The sequence below is a fragment of the Lepus europaeus genome, chromosome 13 (genome assembly GCF_033115175.1).
Source record: "Lepus europaeus isolate LE1 chromosome 13, mLepTim1.pri, whole genome shotgun sequence".
NCBI classification, from domain to species: Eukaryota; Metazoa; Chordata; class Mammalia; order Lagomorpha; family Leporidae; genus Lepus; species Lepus europaeus.
Window position 1 is genome coordinate 21,108,852 of NC_084839.1, and position 21,186 is coordinate 21,130,037.

Here is a 21,186-nt window from a genome sequence, read left to right on the forward strand (position 1 = left end):
AGCTGAGGTACTGTTCAGCGTCGTCACAGTCCAGGGACACCTCTCCACCGACTCACTCAGGGGCTGACGAGGTTCCGAGGCCAGTGAGGAGGCCCTGGGTTTCTTAAGGCCCTGGCGCACACCCAGCCCCCTGCACTGTCGGCGCCCAGGGAACAGCCAACGAGCGGCGGCCGCCATGGGCGCGCGTAACGCCCGGGCTCTCAGCGACCCGCCCCGGCAAGCCCCGCCCCGGCGCGCGCCCCTCGGGGCCGCGCGGAGCCCGGCAGGCGCGCGCGCGGCGGCGACCGAGGGAGGCGGGCGGGATCCCGGCGGCGCCGCGGCGGAGTCTGAGAGGGTCCGGGGGCGGCGGCGCTGCCCGCTCTGAGGGGCTCGGGCCGAGCGGCGGCCGCGGCGGGGGCTGCCCGCGGCGCCTGGAGCGAACGGAGGACGAGGCTGCGAGGCCGCGGCCGCAGGTGAGTCTGCTGGGGCCGCGCCGCGCTCGGCGGGGTGAGGGGCCGGGCGGGCGTTTCCCTGGCCCGGGCCGAGGGGGTGGACGTCTCCGGCCGCGGCCCGTCGGGTGTCCGGGTGAGTCCGGAGCGGACGGGTCTGCCAGCCGGGAAGGAGCGCTGGCGGGCCGCGGTCGGGGCGAGGCCCCGGAGAGCCCAGGTGAGCGGCGGGGCCCGGGCTGCGGACCCTGCAGCTTTCGCGGAGAACTCGGGCGAGCGCAGCCCTGGGCGCTGTCCCCGCGGCGCACGGACACGCGGAGGTGTGGAACAGCGCGAGCGCCGCGGCTCCGGCCGGCGGTGCTGGGTCGGAGGTCTGGCGTCCGCCCCTGGCGCACTTCGCTTCTGTGTCCTTGTCCGCCGAGGCTCCCGGTCGTGAAGAGCGGATTACCAGCCGGTCCGTGGCGGTGGCCGTCCGCGTGGCGTCTAGGGTTGCTTCTCTGGTGCGTAACTTGAGAGAACCGAACGTGGACATGACACTGCGGGTGTGTGTGACGTGAGCGCCGAAGGCAGCCGTGTGTTCTCTGGTTTGAGTGGCAAAACCTCTCGCAAAGTTGGTGGTGTTCACCCCTGGCAATAATAGTTCAGGGGTTGTTCAGCATCTCTGTACAGTTAGAAAGTTTGTGCCAGGCATTGGTGGAATCCAGAAATGAGTACGAATTGTGAGCAGGAGGGAGAAGGGTGTTAAGCACGCTAATACGGACCCGAGGCAGAAGGCAACAGGAGAATATTTCATAGAGTTCATGCGGAATGGAATTAAAAGATTGTCTGTTTTGGTGCTGAAGAGCATTGAAGTCTGTAATGATACCTTGTTTTGTTTCTTTAAATAATGAAAAATACATATTGTGAAAAAGCTACCACTAATCTTTTCTTTAAATTCCGTTTTTTTTCCCATCAACTTTCTAGAGAATTCCTGTATTAACACAAGTTACTACTTATTGAGCATTTACTGTTAGCTGGATTACTTAATACACACTTTAGCATTTTTTCATTCCGGTTTCTTTTATCCTTTTGCCAAGGATATGATAGTGACAACGACAGATTCTTTTTAGATTATACAGTGTCATTGGGCAAAATAGATCATCAAAAGCCAATAAACCAAGATAGAAGCTAAAAAGGTAGAATATAGTGTCTGTGAGACCACAGGCAGACTTCCTCCAGCTGGGGGGAATCAGGTAAGGTTTCCCTGGGGAAGTAATCTTTACCCTATTATGGGTAAACAGAAATTAGGTGAAGATGACTCTCCAAGGAGAGAGGAAAGGCACAGGCAAAGGGAATAATAGATTGCACAGGGGCTAGGGCACGTGGTCACCTCAGAAACTTAAAGGTCATAGCGGTGGAGCGAAAGGGGGCCGTGGTAAAGAAGGTTAAGGCCAGAGAGATGGTATGGGCCCTTTAAGCTATGTTAGTTAAGGATTTGGAATGCAGCATTTTCTCTTTTTTTAAACACTTTTAAAGGGAAGTCTCCAAAACACTGAGATGTAGTGAGAGAACTATATGAACCCCACCTGAAGAATTCAGACCTCATTCTTTTTTTTTTTTTAAAGATTTATTTATTTATTTATTTGACAGGTAGAATTACAGACAGTGAGAGGGGGAGACAGAGAGAAAGGTCTTCCTTCCGTTGGTTCACCCCTAGATGGCCACTACGGCCGGAGCTACCCTGATCTGAAGCCAGGAGCCAGGTGCTTCCTCCTGGTCTCCCATGCGGGTGCAGGGCCCAAGCACTTGGGCCATCCTCCACTGCCTTCCCGGGCCACAGCAGAGACCTGGACTGGAAGAGGAGTAACCGGGACTAGAACCCAGCGCCCATATGGGATGCCGGCGCCACAGGCAGAGAATTAACCAAGTGAGCCCCAGACCTCATTCTAAGAGCAGTGGAAAGTCACTGGGTTTCTGGTGGCAGGGTCTGGGGAAAGGGCTGCAGGCATCATGTTGGGCCAGGAAGATGGCAAGAAGCAGCCCCTGAAACAGGCCAAAGAGATGGTTGAGGAAGGCTTTCAACCAAAAACAAAAAGAGGAGCAGAAGAAACACAAGGAGCTAAAAGCGAAAGCAATGGGGAAGGGCCCCTTGGCCACAGGTGGAAGTAAGAAATCTGGCGGGGCCAGCACTGTGGCTTAATTGGTAAAGCTGCCGCCTGCAGTGCCAGCATCCCATATGAGTGCCGGTTCGAGTCCTGGCTTTTCCACTTCCGATCCCACTCTCTGTTATGGCCTGGGAAAGCAGTAGAAGATGGCCCAAGTGCTTGGGTCCCTGAACCCATGTGGGAAACCCGGAAGAAGCTCCAGCCATTGTGGTCATCTGGTAAGTGAACCAGCAGGTAGAAGACCTCTCTCCCTCTCCCCCCCACCATCTCTGTAACTCTGCCTTTCAAATAAATAATTAATCCACCTGGCTCCTGCCATCGGATTAGCGCGGTACGCCGGCCGCAGCGCGCCTACCGCGGCGGCCATTGGAGGGTGAACCAACGGCAAAAAGGAAGACCTTTCTCTCTGTCTCTCTCTCACTGTCCACTCTGCCTGTCAAAAAAAAAAAAAAAAAAAAAAAACCCTGGCAGAAAGTAAGCTGTCCCTTGTGCCTGAGGTGATGATGCCCTTGATTCCATTCCCAGCTAAACATCTGGATTTCTGGCCATAGTTTGCTACCTGTAGTTAGAATGAAGTGTTTACAGAGTTGTTATCTTGGAGCCTTTTGTACATTTACAAATAAACTTTTGTAAAAAAGAGCTGAAAACCCTACGTGTAGGTCGCTGTCTCTTTAGTTTTCTCGAAACCATTCCTAGCTGTGAATTTAAAGTAAACCCAGCTGAGAATCCTTCCAGAGTTTGCTGCTTGATCTTTGCTCTCCAAATTCTTCATCACCTGGAATTAAACCAACTCACTGCAGGGTGGGGGAGTCACTGAGGGGTCTTAAGCAGGGAATCCCCACAACTGCCTTTATATTTCAAAAAGATCACTCTGACTGCTGTGTAGGGACAAGAAGTGAGACTACATAGAGAGATGATGGTAGTTTGGTACTAGAGTTGTAGCAGTGAAGACAGGGCAAATTTAAGGGTGCCTAACGTAGCTACCCTCATTTGTTAATAATTCAGTTGCTGGAGGAATCTTGGAACGTTTTCTAAAGGAGATTGTATTTGAAATGGGCTTTTTGAGGTAAGATAACATTTCAGCATGGAGTTCTGGAATGAGAATGCCGTGGTGTCAACGATGGCTGACTCACTGACCTTCCCAATCCCTGCCCAGATTTCACCTTTCCCCTAGGATTTCCTCATTCAAGTTACTGTCACCATTATTACTTTGGTTCTTGGGAGTGTTTATCTCTCCCATTAACAGTTTTAAAGTATTTGTTCTGATGCCATCATCGGTTACTCTTGGAGAACTAATCACATTCCATAGACCTAAGAAAGAGGAACCCCATATGGTAATATGATTCATTCGCTTCTTCCTTGTGTTGAATACCCGGAATAGCCTTATCCTTAAAGAGAGACTTCAGCTTCTGTATAAAGATAGAATACTCAGTTGCATAATATCTTGATACAAATCCATAATCTTAAAGAAAGTGGCTTGAGAATATGTTTACAAAAATATGCAATTTAAAAAATTCAAGCTCCAGTGTATGCATTAAGAAGACTGTATTCTAGTCATCTGTCTTGACTGGGTCTTCCTTTTGGTGACTGTTTTATAAAGCTCAGTCTGCTCTGTCTCCTGACTGATTCTTATCATTGCATTGTTGGGAATGAGTGGGATAGTGTTTGGGAAGGTGTTTGGTAAACTGTGATACTTACAGTACCCATATAATATGATGGTCATAGTTAGAAGTAGACTGAAAAAAGGTTAGGAATTTTGTTCATCTGTCTATTCTCATGCCCAGCTTCTGCTTGGTAACCTGAATATTTGTCAGGCTTTTACACTCTACAGTACAGTACATGACTTAACTTTGATCATGTCATATGACTAATACATTTGTCAAAGCTCACTCAGTTGATATAAATTTTATGTGGTTTATTTGCATATTACTAATTTATGATAGAAAATGCCTAAATGATGACTTTATGTTCTCATGTTGGAATTTTCTCTTCATAAGCCTATGCCCTGTTTTTAAATTAATAACACACCATATTTTTTTTCTTTGTTAGTCAATTAAACTCTAATAATAGAAACTATGTCATATTGACACTTCTGTCATTAGTTCTAAATCAGTGTCTTGCACACAGTGGTGGGAAATTCAGTAAGTGTTTAAATGTTTAAAAAAGTTTAGAGAAATTAAAAGTGAGAATTTCACTGGAGCATGTGTTGCAGGTTAAGCTGCTGTCTGCTACCCTGCCATCCCATACAGGTGCCAGTTCATATCCCAGCTGCTCCACTTTTTTTTTTTTTTTTTTTGACAGGCAGAGTGGACAGTGAGAGAGAGAGAGAGAAAGGTCTTTCTTTTCCATTGGTTCACCCCCACTAGGCTAATCCTCCGCCTTGCGGTGCCGGCACACTGGGTTCTAGTCCCGGTCGGGGCGCCAGATTCTATCCTGGTTGCCCCTTTTCCAGGCCAGCTCTCTGCTATGGCCCGGGAGTGCAGTGGAGGATGGCCCAAGTCCTTGGGCCCTGCACCCGCATTGGAGACCAGGAGAAGCACCTGGCTCCTGGCTTCGGATCAGCGCGATGCGCCGGCCGCAGCGGCCATTGGAGGGTGAACCAACAGCAAAAAGGAAGACCTTTCTGTCTCTCTCTCTCACTGTCCACTCTGCCTGTCAAAAAAAAATAATAATAATTAAAAAAAAAAAATCGGCCAGCGCCACGGCTCACTAGGCTAATCCTCCGCCTTGCGGCGCCGGCACACCGGGTTCTAGTCCTGGTCGGGGCACCGATCCTGTCCCGGTTGCCCCTCTTCCAGGCCAGCTCTCTGCTGTGGCCAGGGAGTGCAGTGGAGGATGGCCCAAGTGCTTGGGCCCTGCACCCCATGGGAGACCAGGAGAAGCACCTGGCTCCTGCCATCGGATCAGCGCGGTGCGCCGGCCGCAGTGCGCCTACCGCGGCGGCCACTGGAGGGTGAACCAACGGCAAAAGGAAGACCTTTCTGTGTGTCTCTCTCTCTCACTGTCCACTCTGCCTGTCCAAAAAAAAAAAAAAAAAAATTACAACCTTTTAAAATTAAGTTTGGGTGCTGTCATTGTGGCACATTGAGCTAAGCTGCCTGCTTCACTTAGATCCTATATCAGTGCCTGTTCGTGTCCCTGCTGCTCTACTTCCAATCCAACTCCCTGCTAATATGTCTGGGAAAATAATGTAGGATGGCCTAAATACTTGGGCCCCTGCTCTCTCTCTCTCTCACTGCCTCAAATAAATAAAATCTTTTAAGAAACAACAAAAAAATTAAGTCTGCAGATATTTCTTACCAATCTTTTTTTAAGATTTATTTATTTATTTGAAAGTCAGAGTTACACAGAGAGAGGAGAGGCAGAGAGAGTGAGGTTTTCCATCCGATGGTTCATTCCCCAGTTGGCTGCAACAGCCAGAGCTGCGCCAATCCGAAGCCAGGCGCCAGGAGCTTCTTCTGGGTCTCCCACGTGGGTTCAGGGACCCAAGGACTTGGGCCATCTTCTACTGCTTTCCCAGGCCATAGCAGAGAGTTGGATCAGAAGTGTAGCAGCCAGGTCTCGAACCAGCGCCCATATGGGATGCCAGCACTTCAGGCCAGGGCATTAACCTGCTGTGCACAGTGCCTGACCTCCTCTCTTACCAATCTTTTTTAAAAGAATACTTATTTGTTTATTTGAAAGGCAGAGTTATGGAGAAAGATGAACAGACAGAGATCTTCCATCCTTTGGTTCACTCTCCAAATGGCTGCAATGGCCAAAGCTGGGCCTATCTAAAGTCAGGAGCCAAGAGCTTCATCCAGGTCTCCCATGCAGGGGCCCAAATACTATTTCTGTTGCTTTCCCAGAAGTATTAGCAGGGTAGAGCAGCTGGGACTAGAACCAGCACCCATATGCGGCAGCTTAACCCCAGTATGCCACAGAGCCGGTCCCTCTTCCCAATCTCTTTGACAGAGGTTATGATAGAGAAAAGAGAAAGGAATATAAACATGTGTTCTCAGTTACCTCCTTTAGTCCTCAAAAAAGTGCTGTGAGGAAATAAGTATCACCATGTTACAGGTTAGTCCGCTGGGGCTCAGGAAGCTAAAGCACACATACCAGATTGCCTACCCCAACAGGGACACAGCTAGTATTCCAGTACAAGTTAATTTAAATGCATGGGCTGGCACTATGCATAGCAGATATCAGAGTGCTGGTTGGAGGGCCTTTGCCAGCCATGTGGGAGACTAGGATGGAAGTCCTGGCTCCTGGCCCAGCCCTGGCCATTGTGGCCATTTGGGGAGCAAACCAGCAGATGGCAGATGGAATATTTCTTTCTCTCCCCGCTCTCCCGCCCCCACCCCCATTTTTGATAAATTAAATGAATCTTCAAAACAAAACAAAAGCAATTTATCAGTAGTTTATCACTATTAAATGATAAAAAAAAATTTTGCTAAAGAACAATACCTGGTAATGGAAACCTTCGTGGAATCTATTATAAGGATGGTTATTCTTTGCTTTGCATCTGCCAAACACTGTGGAAGAAACAGGAAATGTATAAATCATGGTATTTGTCCTCAAGGGTGTTCGATCTTGTAGAGAGAAATAATAGAAACAAGAATAAATGAAATCAGACAATATGATTTTAATGCCAAAAATCTGAATGCTTAGGAAAATATTAATAAGTGCTTAACACTTCACCTTTATGACAAAATGGATCTTGAGCTCAGGACTCAAGATAGTTAAGATTTGAATGCCTAAAACAATGGTTAGAGTGGAAAAAAGAAATGAGATAAATATGTCATGTGTATGAGACAGTAAAGATCCTATCTAAAGTAAGGGATTGTTTTGAAATTTAATTTACAAATTACAATTGTATATATTTCTGTTCTTTGTTTAGATGCAACATTGTGATATGTTATGTATTTTGGATGGAGATTGTCACTGTTGCAATCTTGTAACTCCAAGATGGGCAGTACAAGTAGAATTGCTCTTCCCCAAAGCAAGCCATAGAAACTAAAAATAAACTGTCATTGCCCTTTCCTTGGAACTACTAGCTATAAAGAACTTCTGTCTTGGCCGGCGCCGTGGCTTAACAGGCTAATCCTCCACCTTGCGGCGCCGGCACACCGGGTTCTAGTCCCGGTTGGGGCACCGGATTCTATCCCGGTTGCCCCTCTTCCAGGCCAGCTCTCTGCTATGGCCCGGGAAGGCAGTGGAGGATGGCCCAAGTCCTTGGGCCCTGCACCCGCATGGGAGACCAGGAGAAGCACCTGGCTCCTGGCTTCAGATCAGCACGATGCGCCGGCGGCAGCGGCCATTAGAGGGTGAACCAATGGCAAAAAGGAAGACCTTTCTCCCTGTCTGTCTCTCCCACTATCCACTCTGCCTGTCAAAAAAAAAAAAAAAAAATTCTGTCTTAACTATTTTTTCTCTAAGATTTATTTAAAAGGCAGAGTTACAAAAAGAGTGCACAGAGTGATCTTCTATTCACAGGTCTACTTTCCAAATGGCCACAGTGGCCAGGGCTAGGCTGGCTGAAGCCTGGAACCTGGAACTCCCTCTGAGTCTCCCTCATGGGTGGCAGACCCCAAACACTTGTGCTATCTTCTGCTGCTTCCTCAAGCACAGTAGCAGGGAGCTGGATCAGAAGTGGAGCAACTGGGACTCAACCTAGTACTTGTATGGGATACCAGCATCACAGGTGGCAGCTTAACCGATTGTGCTACAGCATTCATCCCTCTGTCTTACCTTTTCTGGTAGTAGAACATGGACCCCCATTTCAGAAGTCACCCTGTCCAACACACACACCAGGAAGGAATGCTGAAGAATCTAGATAGGCCCTGGTGGGTTTCCCCATCCACTCCTTTTTGGTTTGTGAAAGGCATACTGACAAAGAGAAAGGGATACATAGTAGACAGGTCTTCATCCAGTGGTTCACTCCTCAAATGCCTGCAGCAGCAGGGGCTTAGCCAAGCTGAAGTCAGGATCCAATATGGGTCTCCCATATGAATGGTAGGGACCCAAGTTATTGAGCCATCACCTGCTGTCTTCCAGAGTACACATTCATAGAAAGGTGAATCTGAGGTGGAGGCAGGACTTGAACCCAGGCATTCTGGGCACCTAAGTGGTGATTTATGTGCTATGCCCCACTAATCCCCCTTCCTCACACATTCTTTTGAGAATTAGATTCTCTCTCTCTCTCTCAACAGATTTCGAGTATCCATTTCTAAATTCTTTGCTATCCTCTTAATCCAGACCAATACTATCATGTACATTAAAAAAAAAAAAAGTTTATTTCTTTGAAAGATAGAGTTAGAGAAATCGATCTTCCATCAAATGATTCACTGTCCAAATAGCCACAATGGCAAGGAGTAGGCCACCATACTAAAGCCAGGAGCCTGGGACGCCTGCCACATGGTGGCTGGGGTCCAAGGACTTGGGCCATCTGCTGCTGCTTTCCTGGGTGCATTAGCAGGGAGCTGGATCAGAAGTGGAGCAGCCTGAACTCAAACTGGTACTCATATGGGAGGCTACTGTTTTGCAGTGACTTATCCTGCTGTGCTGAGCCAGCCCCTAGACCCACTCTTATTACTACTAGGTTATACTTTCTTCCTTTAATCTTAGAAAGGCTTTTTTTTTTTTTAAAGATTTACTTACTTACAGGCCGGCGCCATGGCTCACTTGGCTAATCCTCTGCCTGCGGTGCCGGAATCCCATATGGGCCCTGGGTTCTAGTCCCAGTTGCTCCTCTTCCAGTCCAGCTCTCTGCTGTGGCCTGGGAGGGCAGTGGAGGATGGCCCAAGTGCTTGGGCCCCTGCACCCCAGTGGGAGACCAGGAAGAAGCACCTGGCTCCTGGCTTTGGATCGGCGCAGCGCTGGCCGTAGCGGCCATTTGTGGGGTGAACCAACAGAAAAAGAAGACCTTTCTCTCTGTCTCGCCTTCTCACTGTCTATAACTCTGTCAAATAAATAAAATAAAATGAATATTAAAGATTTACTTACTTATTTGGGGCTGGTGCTGTGGTGTAGCGGGTAAAGCTGCCGCCTGGAGTGCCGCCGTCCCATATGGGCGCTGGTTCAAGTCCCAGCTGCACCTCTTCCGATCCAGCTCTCTGCTATGGCCTGGGAAAGCAGTAGAAGATGGCCCAAGTGTTTGGGCACCTGCACCCATGTGGGAGATCCAGAAGAAGCTCCTGGCTCCTGGCTTCAGATCGGCACAACTCCAGCTGTTGCAACCAATTGGGGAGTGAACCATTGGATGGAAGACCGATTCTCTCTCTCTCTCCCTCTCTCTCCCTCTCTCTCCCTCCTCTCTCCCTCTCTCTCCCTCCTCTCTCCCTCTCTCTCCCCCTCTCTCCCCCTTTCTCTTTCTCTCTCTCCCTCTTTCTCTTTCTCTTTCTGCCTCTCCTCCTCTCTCTGCATAACTCTGCCTTTCAAATAAGTGCCTTTCAAATAAAATAAATCTTTTTTTTAAAAAAAGATTTACTTACTTATTTGAAAGGCAGAGTTAGAGAGAGGGAAAGAAAGAGAGATCTTCCATCCACTAATTCACTCTCCAGATGGCTGCAACAGGCCAGGGCTAGGCCAGGCTGAAACCAGGATCCAGGAGTTGCTTCCAGGCCATGCATACTCTGACCATCTTCTGCTGCTTTTAGGCCATAGCAGGGATTGGAAGTGGAGTAGCCAGAACTCAAACCGGTGCCCATATGGGATGCCAGCATGGCAGGTGGTAGCTTTACTTGCTACACAACATGAGCCTTTGTGCACTTTTGTTTTTTAAGATATATTTATTTATTTGAAAGACAGAGTTAGAAAAAGAGACAGAGAGATCTTCCATCTGCTGGTTCACTGCCCAAATGGCCACAACTGCCAGGCCTGAACCAGGCTAAAGCCAGGAGCCAGAGCTTCATCTGGGTCTCCTATGTGGATGGCAGGGGCCCAACTACTTGGGTCATCTTCTCCTGCGTTTCTAGGTACAATAGCAGGTGCTGGATCAGAAGTGGAGCAACCAGGACTGAAATTGGCACCCATATGGGATGCCAGCATTGCTGGCCCCTGTAAACCTTTATTTATTATTATTATTTTTAATAGAGTTCATCCTTCCATTAAATGTCTTCTTTTTTTTTTTTAGTGCTAGTATATATATATATATATATATATTTTTTTTTTTTTTTTTGACAGGCAGAGTGGACAGTGAGAGAGAGAGACAGAAAGGTCTTCCTTTGCCGTTGGTTCACCCTCCAATGGCTGCCATGGCTGGTGCACTGCGGCCGGCGCACCGCGCTGATCCGAAGGCAGGAGCCAGGTGCTTCTCCTGATCTCCCATGGGGTGCAGGGCCCAAGCACTTGGGCCATCCTCCACTGTACTCCCGGGCCATAGCAGAGAGCTGGCCTGGAAGAGGGGCAACCGGGATAGAATCCGGCGCCCCGACCGGGACTAGAACCCGGTGTGCTGGCGCTGCAAGGTGGAGGATTAGCTTGTTGAGCCACGGCCAGTGCTAGTATATTTTCTAGAGCAAACTCTTTCATCTTAATTTCCTGAAAATCTGTGCAGCACCGTGTAGATTTCACATGTCCTCCGATTTAATCCATGACAAATACAACGGGTTCTTGTTTGCCATTGTGAATTTCTTCCGTGGCCATTACTCAGTCTACATCCCAGTTTCCTGGATGGTATTTCCAATATTCAAATATTGTTAAGATTTATTCTCTTGTTAAATTCTAGTTAATAACAAACTTTAAACAAGTAGGATATGGCTAGATCTGATTTAGTGCTTCCAGTCAAATGGGATCTGGTTACAGGCCCACCTTCATTAGCTACAGGAAACTGACCTGTAGCCATTGAAGAGCTACAGCTTGATCCTCAATGGCCAAAAATACTTCTGGAACTGGGAGTAGGAGCAGAGACTGTTTCTAGTATCCACTTTCTAATTGTCATTGCTTGAATTTCCTGGCTTCAGCCTGGCCAAGGCCCAGCTCTTCTGGCCATTTAGGAAGTAAACCAGAAGGTGGAAGCTCTCTCTGTCTCCTCTCTGTGTAACTCTGATTTTCAAATAAATAAATTTTTTTAAAAAATGCTAAAACATTTTTAATAGCAGTATTTGCTTTTATTTAAAAAAAATATTTATTGGAGAGGCAGAGTTATAGACAGAGCAAGGGAGAGATAGAGAACTCTTCCATCTTCTGGTTCATTCCCCAGATGGCCGCGATGACTGGGGTTGGGCCAATCAGAAGCCAGTAGCCAGGAGCTTCTTTTTTTTTTTTTTTTTTTTTTTTAAATTTTTGACAGGCAGAGTGGACAGTGAGAGAGAGAGACACACAGAAAGGTCTTCCTTTTGCCGTTGGTTCACCCTCCAGTGGCCGCCGCGGTAGGCGCACTGCGGCCGGCAAACCGCGCTGTTCGGATGGCAGGAGCCAGGTGCTACTCCTGGTCTCCCATGGGGTGCAGGGCCCAAGCACTTGGGCCATCCTCCACTGCACTCCCTGGCCACAGCAGAGAGCTGGCCTGGAAGAGGGGCAACCGGGACAGGATCGGTGCCCCGACCGGGACTAGAACCTGGTGTGCCGGCGCCGCAAGGCGGAGGATTAGCCTAGTGAGCCACGGCGCCGGCTATAAGGAGCTTCTTTTGAGTCCCTCATGTGGGTGCAGGGGCCCAAGCACTTGGGCCGTCTTCCACTGCTTTCCCAGACCATTAGCAGGGAGTTGGATCAGAATTGGAGCAACCAGTGGATGCCAGCACTGTAGGTAGAGGCTTAGTCCACTACACCACAGTCCTGGCCTCTAGAAGTATTTTTAAGATTTTTATTTTGTTTTATTTGAAAGGCAGAGTTACAGAGAGGCAGAGACAGAGATAGAAATAGAGGGAGGTCTTCCATCTGCTGGTTCACTTCCCAGGTGGCTGCAACAGCCAGAGCTGTACTGATCCTAAGGCAGGAGCTTCTTCCAGGTCTCCCATGTGGGTGCAGGGGCACCTTCTACTGCTTTCCCAGGCCATAGCAGAGAGCTGGATTGGAAGTGGAGCAGCAGGAACTCGAACCTGTGCTCATATGGGATGCCAGCCTGAAGGCTGTGGCTTTACCCGCTATGCTATAGCACTGGCCCCAAAATATTTGCTTTTAAGAAACACGTTCTTGGGGCCGGCGCTGTGGCACAGTGGGTTAACGCCCTGGCCTGAAGCACTTGCATCCCATATGGGCGCTGGTTTGAGACCTGGCTGCTCTACTTCCGATCCAGCTCTCTGCTGTGGCCTGGGAAAGCAGTGGAGGATGGCCCAAGTCTTTGGGCCCCTGCACCTGCATGGGAGACCCAAAGGAAGCTCCTGGCTCCCGGCTTCAGATCGGCACAGCTCTGGCCATTGCGGCCATTTGGGGAGTGAACCAGCGGATGGAAGACCTCTTTCTCACTCTCGGCCTCTCCTCTCTCTGTGTAACTGACTTTCAAATAAAAATAAATAAATCTTAAAAAAAAAAACACACATTCTGGGTTGGCGCTGTGGCGCAGTAGGTTAATCCTCTGTGATGCCAGCATCCCGTAAGGGCGCCAATTCTAGTCCTGGCTGCTCCTCTTCCCATCCCGCTCTCTGCTATGGCCTGGGAAAGCAGAAGAAGATGGCCCAAGGCCTTGGGCCCCTGTCCCCATGTGGGAAACTGGGAAGAAGCACCTTGCTCCTGGCTTCAGATCCGCACAGCTCTGGCCATTGTGGCTCTTTGGGGAGTGAACCAGAAGATGGAAGACCTCTCTCTTTCTCTCTGCCTCTCCTCTCTCTATGTAACTCTACCTTTCAAATAAGTAAATAAATAAATCTTATTTAAAAAAAAAAAAAAAAAGAAACATGTTCTTGAGGCCAGCTCTGTGGCGTAGTAGGTCAAGCCTCTGCCTACAGCACCTGCATTGCCAGTTCAAGTCTCAGCTGCTTCACTCCCTATCCAGCTCCTTGCTTTGGATTGGCCCAGCTCTGGCCATTGTGGCCATTTGGGGAGTGAACCAGCAGATGGAAGATATCTTTATCCTTCTCTCTGTAACTTAATATAAAATGCGTATGCTTTTTTTTTTTTTTTTAATTTTTGACAGGCAGAGTGGACAGTAGAGGGAGACAGAGAGAAAGGTCTTCCTTTTTGCCATTGGTTCACCCTCCAATGGCTGCCGCGGTAGGCGCGCTGCAGCCGGCGCACCGCGCTGTTCCGATGGCAGGAGCCAGGTGCTTCTCCTGGTCTCCCATGGGGTGCAGGGCCCAAGCACTTGGGCCATCCTCCACTGCACTCCCTGGCCACAGCAGAGAGCTGGCCTGGAAGAGGGGCAACCGGGACAGGATCGGTGCCCCGACCGGGACTAGAACCCGGTGCGCCGGTGCCGCAAGGCGGAGGATTAGCCTACTGAGCCACGGCGCCGGCAAAATGCGTATGCTTTTTAAAGATTTATTTATTTGGAAGGCAGAGTTAGGAAGAGGGAGATCTTCCATCTGCTGGTTCACTCCCCATATGACGCAGCTGCTGGAGGTGGGTCAGGGTCAGGCCAAAGCCAAGATCCCCATCTGTCATGTGGGTGACAGGGGCCCAAGTACTTGGGACATCATCTACTGCCTTCCTTCTGCTTTCCCAGGGGCATTAGCAGGGATCTGGATAGGAAGTGGGACATCCAGGGCCAGAATCAGTGCTCTGATTAAAAGATGTGGGCATTGCAAGAAGCGGCCTAACCCACTTTGCCACAGTGCCAGCCCCCAATGATGTCTTACCTGCTACACCAAATGTCTTCCTCTCATGTGTTTCATTTTTACTTTCAGTTTTCAAGGATTTTCTTTTGTATATTTACAAATACAAAAATATTTACATGTTTCTAAAATTATATAGTGTTACAGAAAAAAAAAAAGGTCCAATGATTTTTTTTTTTAAAGATTTATTTATTTATTCGAAAGTCAGAGTTAGAGAGAGAGAGGGAGAGAGAGGCTTTCCATCTGATGGTTCACTCCCCAGCTGGCCCAATGGCTGGAGATGCACCTATCAGAAGCCAAGAGCTTCTTGTGTGTCTCCCATGCAGGTGTGGGGCCCAAGGACTTGGGCCATCTTCCACTGCTTCCCAGGCCACAGCAGAGAGCTGGATTGGAAGTGGAGCAGCCGGGTCTCAAACTGGTGCCCATATGGGATGCTGGCACTTTAGGCCAGGGCATTAACCTGCTACACCACAGTGCCAGCCCCCAGTGATACTTCAAAGTAAGGAAGACTTTTTTCCAGAGTTGAAGGGCTTGTCTTGATGGGTGTAGGGTCTACTGCAGTGGAATTTTGCAGTAGAGAAGAGAGATTAGACTCAACTCTGAACACAGTATGAAAAAATGGAAATTTAATCACTGAGAAAGGTGAGGGATCATTGGGCAGCAGATTATTTTGGGGAAACATCTGGATAAGACAATAGGATCCTTACTGAAGACAGGCCACAGTGATCAAACACCTGTGGGGTGGGTGTGGAGGTTGCAGAGAACAAGAAAACCAATTGGTTATCCAAAGTAAGATATCGGGGCTGAGGGGGTGGATTTTGGGTACACTGGCTTAAGGATTTTTGCTAAAATTGGACTCTACAGGGATGGAGATATAAGCCTAAGGTTGGGAGGTTGGACCTAGTCGAGATGATGGCTCAGAGGTGTCTAACAAAGTTTAACAAGAGACTGTCAGATGCATGTGTAATTTTGCTAGTTGTTGCCATATTTTTCCTAGCAATTACACACACCATTTTGGATTCCCACCAGTAATAATAGATGGGACTTTTTCTCCATAGCCTCAGGAAAAAAGTATGTTACAAAACTTGTGAACTTTTAACAATGTGATATGTGTGAAATGTCATCATAATATAGTTTCCATTATATTTCTCTTATTGTTAGTAAAACTGGGCATCTTTCCATACAGATGTATTTAAGAGCCATTTGCTCTTCTCTAAGAAGTCTGTTCATATTTGTTGACTGTTGTTAGCTGGCCTTTTTATTCTCTATACTTAATTCTTTATATATTGACCTTTTTTAGTTTAAAGATTTTTGTTTTGTTTTGTTTGAAAGAGAGGGAGAGAGCAAGTGAGTGAGTACTTCATCCATTGGTTTACTCTTTAAATGTCGTAATAGCTGGGACTGGAGTAGGCTGAAACTAGCAGCTGGAAACTCAGTCCACACCTCACATATGAGTGGCAGGAACCCAGGTGCTTGCCGTTATCTGCTGCTTCCCAGGGTGTGCGTTATTAGGAAGCAAGAATCAGGAGCAAAGCTGGGGTCTTTTTTTTTTTTTTTAATTTTATTTGAAAATCAGAGTTACGTAGAGAGAGGAGGAGAGGCAAAGAGAGAGAGGGGTCTTCCAACCGCTGATTCACTCCCAATTGGCCGCAACGGCTGGAGCTGTGCATCTCCTGGGTCTGCCATGCGAGGCAGGGGCCCAAGGAGAGAGCTGCATCAGAGATGGAGCAGCCGGGACTTGAATCAGTGCCCATGTGGGATGCAGGCACTGCAGATGGCGGCTTTTACCCGCTATGCCACAGTGCCAGCCCCAAAGCTGGGTCTTAAACCCAGACACTCCTTTATGGAATGTGAATATCCCAAGTAGTTTCTTTTGTTTTATTTTTTGTTGTTGTTGTTTGTTTGTTTTTTTGACAGAGTGGATAGTGAGAGAGAGACAGAGAGAAAGGTCTTCCTTTTTGCCGTTGGTTCACCCTCCAATGGCCGCTGTGGCCGGTGCATCACGCTGATCCAAAGCCAGGAGCCAGGTGCTTCTCCTGGTCTCCCATGCAGGTGCAGGGCCCAAAGACTTGGGCCGTCCTCCACTGCCTTCCCGGGCCATAGCAGAGAGCTGGCCTGGAAGAGGGGCAACCGGGACAGAATCCGGCGCCCCAACCGGGACTAGAACCCAGTGTGCCGGCACCACAAGGTGGAGGATTAGCCTGTTAAGCCATGGCGCCGGCCCCAAGTAGTTTCTTAACCATTATGCCTAATGATTGCCCTATGTCAAACTTTAATTTGTAATGTCAGTTCCAAATATTTTTCTTTTCTTTTTTTTAAGATTTATTTATTTGGGACTGGTGCTGTGGCATAGTGGGTTAAGCCACCATCTGCAGCACCAGCATCCCATATGGGCACCAGTTTTAGTCCTGGCTCTTCCACTTCTGATCCAGCTCCCTGCTTATGCGCCTGGGAAAGCAGCAGAGGATGGCCCAAGTACTTGGGTCCCTGCACCCCTGTGGGAGACCCAGAGAAAGCTCCTGGCTTTAGCCTGGCCCAGCCCCAACTGTTGCAGCCATTTGGAGAGTGAACCAGTGAATGGAAAAAATCTTTCTGTCTCTCCTCCAACTCTTTCAAATAAAAAATAAATCTTTAAAAAATAATTTTATTTATTTGAAAGACACAGTGACAGAGAAAGAAAGAAAGAGATTTTCCATTCATGCTTCCCAAATAGCTAAAACAACCAGGGCTAAGCCAGGAGCCTAGAACTCCATCTGGGTTTTTCATATGGATGGCAGGGGCCCAAGTGTTGCTTTCCATGGAACATTAGCCTGGAGCTGGATTGAAAGCAGAGCAATCTGGATTTGAACCAGCACTGCAGTGTGGGATGCAAGTATCACAAGCAGAGGCTTAACTCACTGTGCTACAATGCTGGCCCCAATATCTTTCTTTAAAAAATAAAAAAGATTATTTATTTGTAATGGAAGGTTACAGAGAGAGAGAGGAAGAGACAGAGCTTCTGTCTGCTGGTTCACTCCCCAAATGTCCACGGCAGTGAGAGCTGGGCCAGTCCGAAGCCAGGAGCCAGGAGCTTCCTATGGGTCTGCCACGTTAGGTGCAGGAGCCCAAGTACTTGAGCCATCTGCTGCTTTCCCAGGTGCATTAACAGGGAGCTGGATCAGAAGTGGAGCAGCCGGGATTCAAACTGACACCCAAATGGGATGCTAACACTGCAGGCAGAAGCTTAATCCGCTACACCACAGTGCCGGCCCCAATATCTTTGGGTTTTTTTGTTGTTGTTGTTTTTTGTTTTTTTGTTTTTTTTACAGGCAGAGTGGATAGTGAGAGAGAGAGACAGAGAGAAAGGTCTTCCTTTTTGCCGTTGGTTCACCCTCCAATGGCCGCTGCGGCTGGCGCATCTCGCTGATCTGAAGCCAGGAGCCAGGTGCTTCTCCTGGTCTCCCATGCGGGTGCGGGGCCCAAGCACTTGGCCCATCCTCCACTGCCTTCCCGAGCCATAGCAGAGAGCTGGCCTGGAAGAGGGGCAACCGGGATAGAATCTGGCGCCCCGACCAGGACTAGAACCCGGTGTGCCGGCGCCACAAGGTGGAGGATTAGCCTGTTAAGCCACGGCGCCGGCCAATATCTTTGTTTTTTAAAAAAGTTTTTACCTTTGCACACTACCCCACGAGGGACCCATATGACCTCGTTCTTGACTCCTGGCATAACTTAAAGGGAACTGTCACAATGTCCAGAGTCCTTGATGTCCTTCAGATGTACAAAGAGGATGTCCTCAAATTCCTTGCAGCAAGAAACCACCTAACCTACCTTGACTTCCAAATGAAACAGTGCATTTACAAAAGGAAAAATGATGGCATCTACATCATAAATCTGAAGAGGACCTGGGGGAAGCTTCTATTGGCTCATGCCTTTGTTGGCATTGAAAACCATGTGAAATCAGTGTGATATCTTCCAGGAACACTGGCCAGAGAGCTGTGCTGAAGTTTGCTGCTGCCACTGAAACTGCTCCTATTGCTGGTTGCTTCACACCTAGAACCTTTACTAACCACATCCAGGCAGCCTTCCAGGAGCCATGTTTTCTGGTGGCTATTGATCCAAGGGCTCATACCAGCAGCCTCTCATGGAGGCATCGTAAGTGAACTTGCCTACCATTGCTCTGTATAACAGACTCTCCTCTGTGCTGTGTAGTCATTGCCATCTTGTGCAACAACAAGGGAGCCCAGTCAGTGGGTCTGTTGTGGTGGATGCTGGCTTGGGAGGTTCTGTGTGTGTGTGGTACCATCTCCTGTGAACACCCATGGGAAATCATGTCTGATTTCTGCTTCTACAGAGATCCTGAAGAGACTGAAAAAGAAGAGCAGGGTGCTGCTAAAAAAGCTGTGACCAAGGAGGAGTTTCAGGGTGAATGGTTGGCCCCAGCACCTGAGTTCACTACTACTCGTTCTGAGGTTGCAGACTGGTCTGAAGGCGTGCAGGTGCCCTCTGAGCCAGTCCAGCAGTTCTCTCTGAAGACTGCTGTACTCAGCCCGCCACTGAAGGCTAGGCGGCATCTCCCACTGCCCAGGCCACCAAATGGGTGGAAACAGCCACTTAAGCTACTTTTCACAGTGGTCTCTGAAGCAGAAATGGAAATGAGGTTGATGGAAAATAAACAAGTTTCTTTAAAAATAAAAGCTTTTAAATTTATTTGAGAGGCATCCAGAGACAGAAAGATCCCCCAGTCTGCTAGTTCACTCCCCAGATGGTTGGGACTGGACGAGACTTGGAGCCTGGAACTCAGTCTGGGTCTTTCATGTGAGTGGCAGGAACCCAATTACATTAGCTGTCACTGCTGCCTCTAAAGGTGTGCATTGGTAGGAAACTGGAGTCCAAAGGTGGAGGTGGATATCGAACCTAGGCACTCTGACCTGGGACATGGGCATCTTAACCACTGTGCAAGTGCTGACTTCAAACTTAATTCCTTCCTTCCTTCCCTCCTTCCTTCCTTCCCTCCTTCCTTCCCTCCCTCCCTCCCTCCTTCCTTCCTTCCTTCCTTCCTTCCTTCCCTCCTTCCTTCCCTCCCTCCCTCCTTCCCTCCCTCCCTCCTTCCTTCCTTCCTTCCAAGATTTATTTATTTGAAAGAGTTACAAGGAGAGAGATAAAGACAGATCTTCCTCTATTGTTTCATTTCTCAGATGGCCACAGCTGCCAACCCTGGACCAGGCTGAAGCCAAGAGCCAGGAGCTTCATCCAGGTCTTCTACATGGGTGCAGGGGTCCAAGTATTTGGGTAGTAGGGACCTACATTTGGGCCATCTTCTGCTGCTTTTCCGAGGTCATTAGCTAGCAGTATATCATTCATTGGCATTAGTTATATTCACAATATTGTGCAACCATCACCACTATTCATTTCCAAAACTTTTTTTTTTTTTAAAGATTTATTTATTTTACTTGAGAGGCAGAGTTACAGACAGTGGGAGAGATACAGAGAGAGGTCTTCCCTCTGCTGGTTCACTCCCCAAAGAGCCACAATGGCCAGAGTTGGGCCTGTCTGTCATCAGGATCTTCTTCTGGCTCTCCCATGTAGGTGCAGGGGCCCAAGCACTTGGGCCATCTTCTGTTTTCCCAGGCCATCAGCAGGGAGCTAGACTGGAAGTGGAGTAGCCAGGACCTATATGGGATGCCAGCACCACAGTTCTGATGCCTCCAAGGCTTTTTTAAAGATAGATTTATTGGAGCCAATGCTGTGGTATAGCAGGTAAAGCCACCATCTGCAGTGCCAGCATCCTATATGGGTGCCGGTTCGAGTCCTGGCTGCCCCACTTCCCATCCAGCTTTCTGCTATGGCCTGGGAAAGCAGTGGAAGATGGCACAAGTCCTTAGGCTCCTGCACCCACTTGGGAGACCTGGAGGAAGCTCCTGGATCCTGGCTTCGGATTGGTGTAGCTCCAGCCATTGTGACCAATGGGGAAGTGAACCACTGGATGGAAGACCTGTGTGTGTGTGTGTGTGTGTGTGTCTCTGCCTCTGCCTCTGCCTCTCCTTTTTCTTTGTAACTCTTTCGAATAAAAATAAATCTTTTTTAAAAAATAAGATTTATTTATTTGAAAGGCAGAGTGACAGAGACAAATCTTCTGTCTGCTAGTTCATTCCCCAAATGGCTGCAGCAGCCAGATCTGGGCCAGGCAGAAGCCCAGAACCATGAACTCTGTCCTGGTCTTCCACATGGATGACAGCAACCCAAGTGTATGGGCCCACTTCTGCTGCCTTCCCAGGATCATTAGCAGAAAGCTGGGTCAGAACTGGAGCATCCAGGACACCGATATGGGATGCCAGTGTTGTAAGCAGCAGCTTAGCCTGCTGTACCACAATACTGGCCCCCTGTCCAAGACATGTTGATCACCTCAAACAAAAACTGTTTCCATTAAGCAAAAATTGCTCATTCTCCCACGGACCCCTGATAACCTCTGTTCTGCTTTCTAGATATTTCATGTATCTGGATCATAGTTTACTTGTCCTTTTGTGTCTAGCTTATTCGTTTGACATCATGTTTTCAAGATTCATATATGGTGTAGCATGTACTAGATTTTCATTCCTATTTATAGCTGAATTGTTTGTATATACCACATTTTGGTTATTTGTTCATCTGTTGATGGATATTTGGGTTTTGCTACCTTTTGACTCTTATGAATAATGGCTGTAAGCACCAAACTCTTTTCCTTGGCAGCTGCAACATTTCACATTCCTACCAGCAGAGTAACAGTGCCACAGGGGTGGCAGGGGCCCAAATACTTGGACGGACCATCTTCCACTGTCTTCCTAGGTGCATTAGCAGGAAGCTGGATGGGAAGTGGAGCAGCCAGGACTAGAACTGTCAGTCTGGTATGGGATGCTGGTGTAGCTAGCCATGGCTTAACTACCTGCTGTGCCACAACCCCGGTCCCTGCCT

The 21,186-nt window shown here is 48.4% G+C and overlaps 1 protein-coding gene across 2 annotated transcripts in view; it reads left to right on the forward strand.

The window, feature by feature from the left end:
- The first annotated feature begins 365 nt into the window (after positions 1 to 365).
- UBXN2A (UBX domain protein 2A) overlaps positions 366 to 21,186 on the forward strand; it is a 52,017-nt gene continuing 31,196 nt past the window's right edge. Inside the window, exon 1 of one of the 2 annotated variants that reach the window (XM_062209034.1) lies at positions 366 to 452. The gene's annotated coding sequence lies outside the window, so the exon portion shown is untranslated. Of the gene's footprint in view, positions 453 to 906; positions 926 to 21,186 lie in introns of those variants that run through there. The other variant, XM_062209035.1, reaches the window with a different exon arrangement.